The sequence below is a fragment of the Nicotiana tabacum genome, chromosome 11 (assembly GCF_000715075.1).
Source record: "Nicotiana tabacum cultivar K326 chromosome 11, ASM71507v2, whole genome shotgun sequence".
Taxonomy (NCBI): Eukaryota; Viridiplantae; Streptophyta; class Magnoliopsida; order Solanales; family Solanaceae; genus Nicotiana; species Nicotiana tabacum.
In genome coordinates this window covers 4708598-4718920 of record NC_134090.1, presented here as the reverse complement: position 1 = coordinate 4718920, position 10323 = coordinate 4708598, and the positions used below count along the sequence as shown (strand labels likewise).

Sequence of the window (10323 nt, the reverse complement as noted above, 5' to 3'; positions counted from 1 at the left end):
AAATCAATCTAATTTATAGAAATAAACCTAGTTATCTATTTTACCATAATTAATGAATTTAGACTAATAAAAGAAGAATTACTAATTTATAATTTAAAGCTAAAAATGTAAAAACGGCTCATATTTTTTGTGATTTTCGTTTAATAATGCATTTAACTCATGCAATTAAATCCTAAATGCAACTAGACCAAAAATGTTATGCACAAAATACTTCAGACATTTTGGTATTTTTCTTATGATTTTAGAATGTTAAATATGCAACTAAATGCAAGCAACTTTTAACCAAAATTCCTACAAATTCTATAAAACTAAAAACAATTAAGAAAAATCTATTTGTGAATTTCTATAGGAATATTTTAGTCGGGCAAAAATCACGTACTCACAGCTGCCCCTCTTTGCTTGAAAACACGAAGAGTTTTTGGGCAAAGATACATTGAGCAAATACGAGCGATCTTTTGCCCGTTTAGATATTCCATGGGAAGCATTTTAAAAAACGTTTGACCGAACCTTGCTTCCGAGGTTGCCTACATATCCTCGGCTATGGAGGAATCAGGTTAGTGTAGTTCTGGAAGTTTTGGTAGCTGGGACTACCGAGAAACTGTAATTTCACTGCTGCTGCTGCTGCTCTTTCTTGCTGAGCTCCCTATTACACCAAAGTCAAAATGAAAAAGAAACTAACTAAGCCTATCAGCTACGAGTTACAAGATTCCTATCTATGAATCTTCTGAAGCTTGTTCTTGAGTCTTGAATGGTTCTTCATGCGGACTTTTGATTTGAACCTTGATGCTTGCTAGTTGCAGGTGCTAGTTATTTCTTCTTCAGCTTTTCGGATCAAGACGGGACATGCAAAGCTTGTGACTTCAGCCATGTATTGAGCAGTTCACATCATTCATCGGCTTCTGCATTTTGGATTCACTTCTCTTCTGTTTTTTTTTTCTTTTATTCTGGATTGAGACTTCTTCCTTTGGTCATCTCGGACTGTCAGCTCGCATTCTTGAGGCGAGCTTTTGCTACTTCTAACTTGAATTGAATACTGAAATGACTTTCCTCGTTCTCCAGGTGGGCGCCTGATTTTGACTTAAAACTGAAATGAATTCCCTCGTTCTCCAGGTGGGCGCCTGATTTTGACTTAAAACTGAAATGAATTCCCTCGTTCTCCAGGTGGGCGTCTGATGACTTAAAACTTAAAATAAATTCTCTCGTTCTCCAGGTGGGCGCCTGATGACTTAAAACTTGAAATAAATTCCCTCGTTCTCCAGATGGGTGCCTGATTTTGACTTAAAACTAAAATGAATTCCCTCGTTCTCCAGGTGGGCACCTGATGACTTAAAACTTGAAATAAATTCCCTCGTTCTCCAGGTGGGCACCTGATTTTGACTTAAAGCTAAAATGAATTTCCTCGTTCTCCAGGTGGGCGCCTGATGACTTAAAGCTAAAATGAATTCCCTCGTTCTCCAGGTGGGCGCCTAATGACTTAAAACTGAAATGAATTCCCTCGTTCTCCAGGTGGGCGCCTGATTTTGATTTAAAGCTAAAATGAATTCCCTCGTTCTCCAGGTGGGCGCCTGATGACTTAAAACTGAAATGAATTCCCTCGTTCTCCAGGTGGGCGCCTGATTTTGACTTAAAGCTAAAATGAATTCCCTCGTTCTCCAGGTGGGCACCTGATTTTGACTTAAAGCTAAAATGAATTCCCTCGTTCTCCAGGTGTGCGCCTGATGACTTAAAACTTAAAATGAATTCCCTTGTTCTCCAGGTGGGCGCCTGCAATTATGACAACACAGACAAAACAGAGAAACTTTTCTGCCCCAGTTTATGCCAGGAACATTCTTGAGTGTTAGTTGAATCCTATTATCCAGGAGGGTCCTGAAAATTTAAAACTAGATCCATTATCCAGGAGGGTTCTGAAAACTTAAAATTAAATCCCATTATCTAGGAGGGTCCTGAACAGTTAAAACTAAACTTATCTGGAACATGCTTTCCTCATGGGGGATTCCTAGCAAAGCAAACAAGATTTCTTTCCCCTGCCTAAAACAAAGAAAATTTTGTCAGTTTGAAAATATGGTGGTTAGTTTGTGGCATCCTTGCTGAAAGTGTCTGCTTCTGCCACTACCCCGCTTCATTTTGATTAGCTGCTTCGGGCTACAAAGAATTATTTGACCTTTTGATCGGACCTCGACCACAAAACCTCTGAATGACTTGAATCTCTTACACTCAACTCGTCGTATGGCACTTTCATTCTGATAACTGTTGAACCTTTGCATTTCCTACGAATTCACGAATCACTTGACCACTGACCTTTAGTTACCACCGCATTGCTCATTCTAAATCATGTCACTTGTGATGTGCCTGGCCGAATTTCACTTGGTGTAAATAAAAAGCTGGTAATGAGCTTTGAAGTCTTTTCTTGCTTGCTTAACAAAGACTGATTTGACAAAGACTTAGAAAAATAGACCAAAAAGAGATGAAGCGAAGTGACTTCGAGAATTAGGAATAAAAAGGAAAAACTGAGATGACTATTTGAAGAAAAATGGAAAAGAGACTTATCTGAATGAAACAACTGGCTCCAATGATCATGACATGCATTTCGGATTAATCAGCCTAATCCATCCAACTAATCACATTTCAGTTCATGCCATGTCTTCATACTTCAAAACCGGGGTTTCCATAATTCAATTTCTCTGTAAAGTTATGAACCCCATTCGGCTTGTAATGTCCCGAGGGGTTTTCACCAGCAAGTCTCTCTCATTTGCTCCTCTCTCAACTCACTGTCGCCTTACAGTGCCCATAAGGGTTTTCACCAATAAGACTCTCTCATTTTAAATTTTTCCTCAGCTCACCATCGCCTTACGGTGCCCGTGAGGGTTTTCACCAATAAGACTCTCTCATTTTATTTATTTTCCTTGTACCCAATGAACAAAGTGTTACCCATGATGGAAATCATACCTCTATCTCACTTGACTTGGCATCCTCAAAGATTGATCGGAAGGTCTTTCTTTGGACCGTAGTATAGGCTTTTGGAAAGGGTTAGAAAGAAAATGTGGTATAAGGCTCAACATGACTTAAGATGAAAGGGTTCAAAATTACAACTTTTGGAATCAGACCTATTGCAAAACTAAAACTTCTGCCCCAGTTTTTTTTGAATCTGGGAAATTTTAAATTTTTTATTTGATGGGACTGAACCTCAGAGTAAGGCTGCCTACGTATCCTTAAAAGGAATCAAGTCTAACGTAGTTCCAACATAAGAGTTTTGTTTTTGTTACTTTGCTTTTCTTTTTCTCCTTTCTTTTCTCTTTTCTTTCTTTGCTTTTCTCTTTTCCTTCTCTTTTTTTTCTTTTTTTTCTTTTTTTTCTTTTCTTTTATATTTCTAACTCTGCTTCTGATTCCAAAAGAGGGGTATGAAAGAAAATAAATAAGGCTCAAAAAGGGCTAACAAATGATAAAAGTGTTTGGGATAGCAGAATAAAATGCCTTCGTCATTCCAACTTTGAACATGCCTAGTACAAAATGCGATTGAAGATAAGCAAAGAAATCATACATAATATCTCCTGACTACATCAGAATTGATAGCCATATCCACACATTTACCTTTTATGTCTGTTAAATACAAAGCACCATTGGGCAACACCTTTGTCATAATGAAAGGCCCCTTCCAGTTTGGGGCGAACTTGCCTTTAACTTTAGCCTGATGTGGAAGGATGCGTTTCAATACCAGCAGACCCACTTCAAATTTTCGGGGACGAACCTTCTTGTTGTATGCCCTTGCCATTCTTTTCTGATACAATTGACCATGACATACTGCTGCCAATCTTTTTTCATCAATCAAACTCAATTGCTCTAGCCGGGTTTTGACCCACTCATCATCATCAATTTCAGCTTCAACAACGATCCGCATGGATGGAATCTCAACTTCCGCAGGTATAACTGCCTCGATTCCATATACCAGCAAATAGGGAGTTGTACCTATTGAAGTGCGAACAGTAGTGCGATAACCCAGTAAAACAAAAGGTAACTTTTCATGCCATTGCCTCGAACTTTGCACCATCTTATGAAGTATCTTCTTTATGTTCTTGTTAGCAGCCTCAACAGCTCCGTTTGCCTTAGGACGATACGGAGTGGAGTTTCGATGCATGATCTTGAACTGTTGGCAAACCTCTTTCATCAAATGACTGTTGAGGTTGGAAGCATTATCTGTGATGATTATCTTGGGAATTCCGAACCGGCAAATTATATTCGAATGGACAAAATCCACCACCGCCTTCTTGGTCACAGACTTGAAAGTTATGGCTTCGACCCACTTGGTAAAATAATCAATGGCCACAAGAATAAACCTATGCCCGTTTGACGCTGCCGGCTCAATCGGTCCAATGACATCCATGCCCCAAGCAACAAAGGGCCAAGGCGCCGACATTGTGTGCAGCTCAGATGACGGGGAATGAATCAAATCACCGTGCACCTGGCGTTGATGACATTTGCGAACAAAGCTGATGCAATCACGTTCCATGGTGAGCCAATAATAACCTGCTCGAAGAATCTTCTTCGCCAAGACATACCCACTCATATGTGGCCCACAAACCCCGAAATGCACTTCGGCCACGATAGTCGAAGCTTGTTTAGCATTTATGCACCTTAGTAGTCCTAAATCTGGAGTTCTCTTGTACAATATTCCCCCACTTAAGAAGAATCCACTAGCCAGACGTCGAATGGTTCTCTTTTGATCACCTGTGGCATGTACCGGATATACCCCCGATTTGATGTATTCCTTGACGTCATGGAACCAAGGCTCATCATCGGGTTCCTCCTCAACCATATTGCAATAGGCATGCTGATCATGGATTTGGATATGCAGAGGGTCGACATAAGTCTTATCCGGATAGTGTAACATTGATGCCAGAGTAGCCAAGGCGTCGGCAATCTCATTATGAATCCTCGGAATATGCCTGAATTCTACCGACCTGAACCGTTGACAAAGATCATGTAGACACTATCGATACGGTATGAGCTTCAAATCCCGAGTTTCCTATTCTCCCTGAATCTGGTGAACCAACAAATCTGAATCTCCCAAAACCAATATTTCTTGAACTCCTAAGTCTATGGCTAGCCTCAAACCCAGGATGCATGCCTCATATTCAGCCATGTTGTTAGTGCAATAAAATCGAAGCTGGGCTGTTACGGGGTAGTGACGCCTTGTTTCAAAAATGAGTACAGCCCCTATTCCGACACCTTTCATGTTAGCAGCTCCATCAAATAAGAGTTTCCAACCTGGCTTTTCATCCTGATCAGCCTCATCAACATACATCACTTCTTCATCAGGAAAATAAGTCTTCAGTGGCTCATATACTTCATCCACCGGATTCTCGGCCAAGTGATCGGCTAGGGCTTGGGCTTTCATCGCGGTCCGAGTCACATAGATGATGTCAAATTCTGTGAGTAAAATCTGCCACTTTGCCAATCTCCCTGTGGGCATAGGCTTCTGAAAGATATACCTTAGAGGATCCATGCGAGAAATGAGGTAAGTAGTGTAGGATGACAGATAATGCTTCAACTTTTGTGCCACCCAAGTCAGGGCGCAACATGTCCTTTCAAGAAGAGTATACTTAACCTCATAAGGAGTGAACTTCTTGTTGAGATAATAAATGGCTTGCTCTTTCTTGCCCGCGATGTCGTGTTGACCCAACACACAACCAAAAGAATTATCCATGACCGTCAAATAGAGAATTAAAGGTCTCCCAGGTTCTGGCGGGACCAACACAGGGGGGTTTAATAGGTAATTCTTGATCTTATCAAATGCTTCCTGACACTCATCAGTCCACTTAACCGCAACATTCTTCTTCATCAACTTAAAGATGGGCTCACAAGTTGTCGTGAGTTGAGCAATAAACCTGCTGATGTAGTTTAACCTCCCGAGCAGGCTCATCACCTCAGTTTTATTCTTTGGCGGTGGTAATTCCTGGATGGCCTTGATCTTTGACGGGTCCAACTCAATACCGCGTCGACTGACTATGAATCCCAACAGTTTCCCAGATGGGACACCAAATGCACATTTCGTCGGATTGAGCTTGAGGTTGTACCTGCAGAGCCTTTGGAAAAACTTCCTCAAATCCCCAACATGGTCGGACTGCTTCTTTGACTTTATGATTACATCATCTACATAAACCTCAATTTTCTTGTGTATCATGTCATGAAATATGGTAGTCATTGTCCTCATGTAAGTTACCCCAGCATTCTTTAAATCGAATGGCATTACCCGGTAGCAATACGTCCCCCATGGCGTGATGAATGCTGTCTTTTCTGCGTCTTCCTCGTCCATCAGGATCTGGTGATATCCTGCATAACAATCCACAAAAGACCCAATCTCATGCTTGGCACAATTATCAATCAGAATGTGGATGTTCGGCAATGGAAAGTTATCCTTTGGACTTGCCTTGTTGAGATCACGATAATCAACACACACCCTCGTCTTACCATCCTTCTTTGGTACTGGCACCACATTAGCTAACCAAATGGGATACTGAGTAACCCGAATGACTTTTGCCTCCAGTTGCTTTGTGATTTCTTCTTTAATCTTCACACTCATGTCAGTCTTGAACTTTCTTAACTTTTGCTTGACAGGAGGGAATGTAGGGTCAGTTGGCAATTTATGAACTACCAAATTAGTGCTCAAGCCCGGCATGTCGTCATACGACCATGCAAAGACATCTTTGTATGCAAACAGTGTTTTGATTATTTCTTCCTTGATTTGCGGTTCCAGATGCACACTTATCTTGGTTTCCCTGACATTATTTTAATCTCCTAAATTGATTGCTTCGGTTTCATTCAAATTAGGCTTGGGTCTTTCTTCGAAGTGTTTTAGTTCTCTACTGACTTCCTCAAATGCCGCTTCTTCATCGTATTCTGTTTCATCATCACCCTCTACTTCTTGGATCGTTATTTCAGAATTGAATTGGCTTTTAAGATTTGGCTGAAAATTCCTCATGCATGTCATGTCATTGAAACCAGCATAAAAAGAACTGTACAGAGAGAAAAAGCAAAAAATAAAAATAAAACGCTATCAGGACTAATGGAAAACAGGAAATTGTATTTCATTGAAAATAAGAGGATAGAAGGGTTTGTACATCGAAACAAGCAAAACTAAGAAAAATCTGGATTACAACCTTGGAATAACCCAGATAACAGAAAGGAAAACAAAGCAAACTACCAAAACTCCTTCCGGATGGGGAGAGGAGTAGCTTTCCAATTGCTAAGCTTCACATTTGGCCCAACAAGCTGCAGATCGGCATTACTGGAACCTTCCCCAATTTTGAACATATTAACCTCATCAAATAGACTCTGGAACCTCTTGATCAGCTCTTCATCAAAGTCGACCACAGGTTTTGGGACCACTGATATTGGGCGTTTGGCGACCCCTGACTTTACAAAAGACTAGGAGATATGTGGAACAGGTTTAGGGAGTGACCATGCCGTTCCTTTCAAACTTTTAGCCTTTTTGACGTCCTTCCCTGTGAGTGTGAATCCCAAACCAAATGTACCAAAACTTTCACGTGGACACACCAGATGCACAATACCCTGCAGAGATGAAACCAGACCTTTGCCCGGCAGAAAACCATTCTTCAACATTTCATTTGCTACCATGACGGACGCGGATTGTATCTTCAGACCTGGAATGCATTCTCCTTCGGGAATTTTCTCGACAGACACTGTTTCGAACATTTGGTAAACCCAAGGCCCTTTATCATCTTCAACTTCAATAAATGGAATGATTGTGTCATTGTAAACAGATAAGTTCTCATCACCGTGCACAACTATTTCTTGCATGTCCCATTCGAACTTTACCATTTGATGCAAAGAAGACGGGATTGCCTTGGCAGCATGGATCCAGGGCCTGCTCAACAACAGGTTATAGGAGACAACCACATCTAGCACTTGGAACTCCATAGTGAACTCTACTGGCCCTATTGACAATCTGAGCATTATATCACCAACAGAATCTTTCCCTCCTCCATCGAAGCCTCGAACGCATACATTATTAATGTGGATCCTTTCAGTGCCAATTTTCAACTTTTGCAAAGTGGACAGAGGGCAAATATTTGCACTGGAACCATTATCCACCAGTACCCTTGAGACAGCAGAATCCCCTCGCACTTCACTGTGAGATAAAGAGCTCGATTGTGTTCTGTACCCTCTATAGGAAGTTCATCATCTGAGAAAGTGATCCTGTTTGCTTCGAAAATCTTGTTAGCAATCTTTTCCAAGTGGTTCATCGTGATCTTATCACGAACATGGTCCTCATTCAAAATCTTCATCAGGGCTTTGCGGTGTTCATCTGAATGTATCAGCAAAGACAAAAGAGAGATCTGAGCTGGTGTTTTCCTTAATTGCTCTACAATGGAATAGTCTTGCATTTTCATCTTTTTCAGGAACTCTTCAGCCTCTTCTTCGGTGACCGACTTCTTTACTGGGATGTGGCCGTCCTTGAATGGCTTTGTTTTCCTCAGTTCTTCTGGGGTAAAACATCTCCCAGAACGAGTCAGTCCTCCGGTTTCATTGACTTCTTCCTCTACTTTTTTCCCTTTGTATGTTACTATCACCTATTTGTAATTCCACAGGACGGCCTTTGTGTCAACCATTGGTAACTGGGTCACTGGCTTAATAATAACGGGGGTAATACGAGCCCCTTCCACGATTATGACAGGCTTGCCCGGGACCCCTGGCACGACTACTTTTTGCTTTTCCTGGTTCGCTTCAACATCAATCGGAGGCCCTTTCACAACCAATACAAATGGCTTCACGTTGAGCGTGCTTGGCTTCTCCGACACCCCTTTAACTGTCAAGGGCATTGCTTTTGTAGAATCTAGAGCTTTGATTGGATTACTTTCGCTAGCCCGGATCATCATGACAGACTTGGAATAGTTTTTGAGCTCCCCATCCTTATGAACTATCTCGATCATATGTGTCTCTGCATAGGCCGGCAAAGGATTTTGGTTGATGTTTGGCACCTCCGGGCTCTGGTCCACAATTTGATTTGTATCAATAAGCTCTTGGATCGCCCTCTTCAAATGCCAACACTTCTCTGTGTCGTGCCCCGGGGCATCAGAATAATACGCATATTTGAGGGAGTAATCAAGGTTCCTTGGAGGCGGATTTGGTATCTTTGGATCAATCGGCCTCAAAACGTCCAACTGCCTCAACCTCTAAAACAAACTGGTATAGGACTCTCCAAGAGGGGTGAAGGTTTCTTTCCGCTGCTGCCTCTCTTTTCTGTAATCTGGCCTTGGCCGAAAACTTGGACCAGTAGGGTTTTGGTATGGTTGTGGGGGCGTATAAGGATTTTGTGGAGTTGGAGCACGCCATTGCGGGTAAGGAGGGGGTTGAGCATATGACTGTGCATGGTGAACATGGTATTGGGGTAGCCCGACAGAATATCGAGGGTCTAGTGGTGGAATGTAATGCTGAGATGGATTATATGGAGCTTGGGTGTAGGCTTGAGGTTGGGGTCGAGTTTGGGTGTACTGGTGAGGTGGACCCCTTGGGCCACGCCACGATCTAGAGACAAACATAGCGACATCTTCTTTCTTCTTTTTGCCTAACAGGCTTCCGGTGCCACTTTGAATTGCCTGTGTGGTTGCTTTTATGGTAGAGTAGCTCATGATCTTGCTTGATTTGAGTCCCTCTTCCACTATTCCTCCCATCTTTACCACATAGTTGAAGGACTTACCTATGGCTGAGATCAAATGACCAAAGTAAGTGGGCTTTAGGGCTAGAAGAAAGTACTCGACCATCTCATCTTCCTCCATCGGAGGGTAGACTCGTGCAGCTTGTTCTCTCCATCTGAAACCATATTCTCTAAAGCTTTCATTGGGCCTCTTCTCTACCTTGGTCAAAGATAGGCGATGCGGGACAATGTCTATATTGTACTGAAAGTACCGAGAAAAGGCCTGAGCCAAGTCATCCCATGTGTACCACCTGCTAGTGTCTTGGCGGGTGTACCATTCTAAAGCTGCCCCACTCAGACTCTGACTGAAATACGCCATTAATAATTCATCTTTCCCACCAGCGCCTCTCATATTGCTGCAAAAGCCTCTCAAATGGGCCACGGGATCTCCATGTCCATCGTACGGCTCAAACTTGGGCATCTTGAACCTAGCGGGCAGTTGGACATACAGAAATAAGCATAAATCCTTGTAAGCCACACTTACTTGGCTTCCTATCCCTTGCATGTTCTTCAAAGATTGCTCTAGACTCTTCACTTTCCTGAATATCTCGTCCTGCTCCACGTTCCGGGATGGTTTCTCAGTTTCGACAGGAGGTTCAAAGTGAGGGGTG

At 42.1% G+C, this 10323-nt stretch overlaps 1 pseudogene; it reads right to left on the bottom strand.

Moving 5' to 3' along the window:
• Positions 1-3532: 3532 nt before the first annotated feature.
• Positions 3533-8948, bottom strand: LOC142165714 (uncharacterized; annotated as a pseudogene).
• Positions 8949-10323: the final 1375 nt, after the last annotated feature.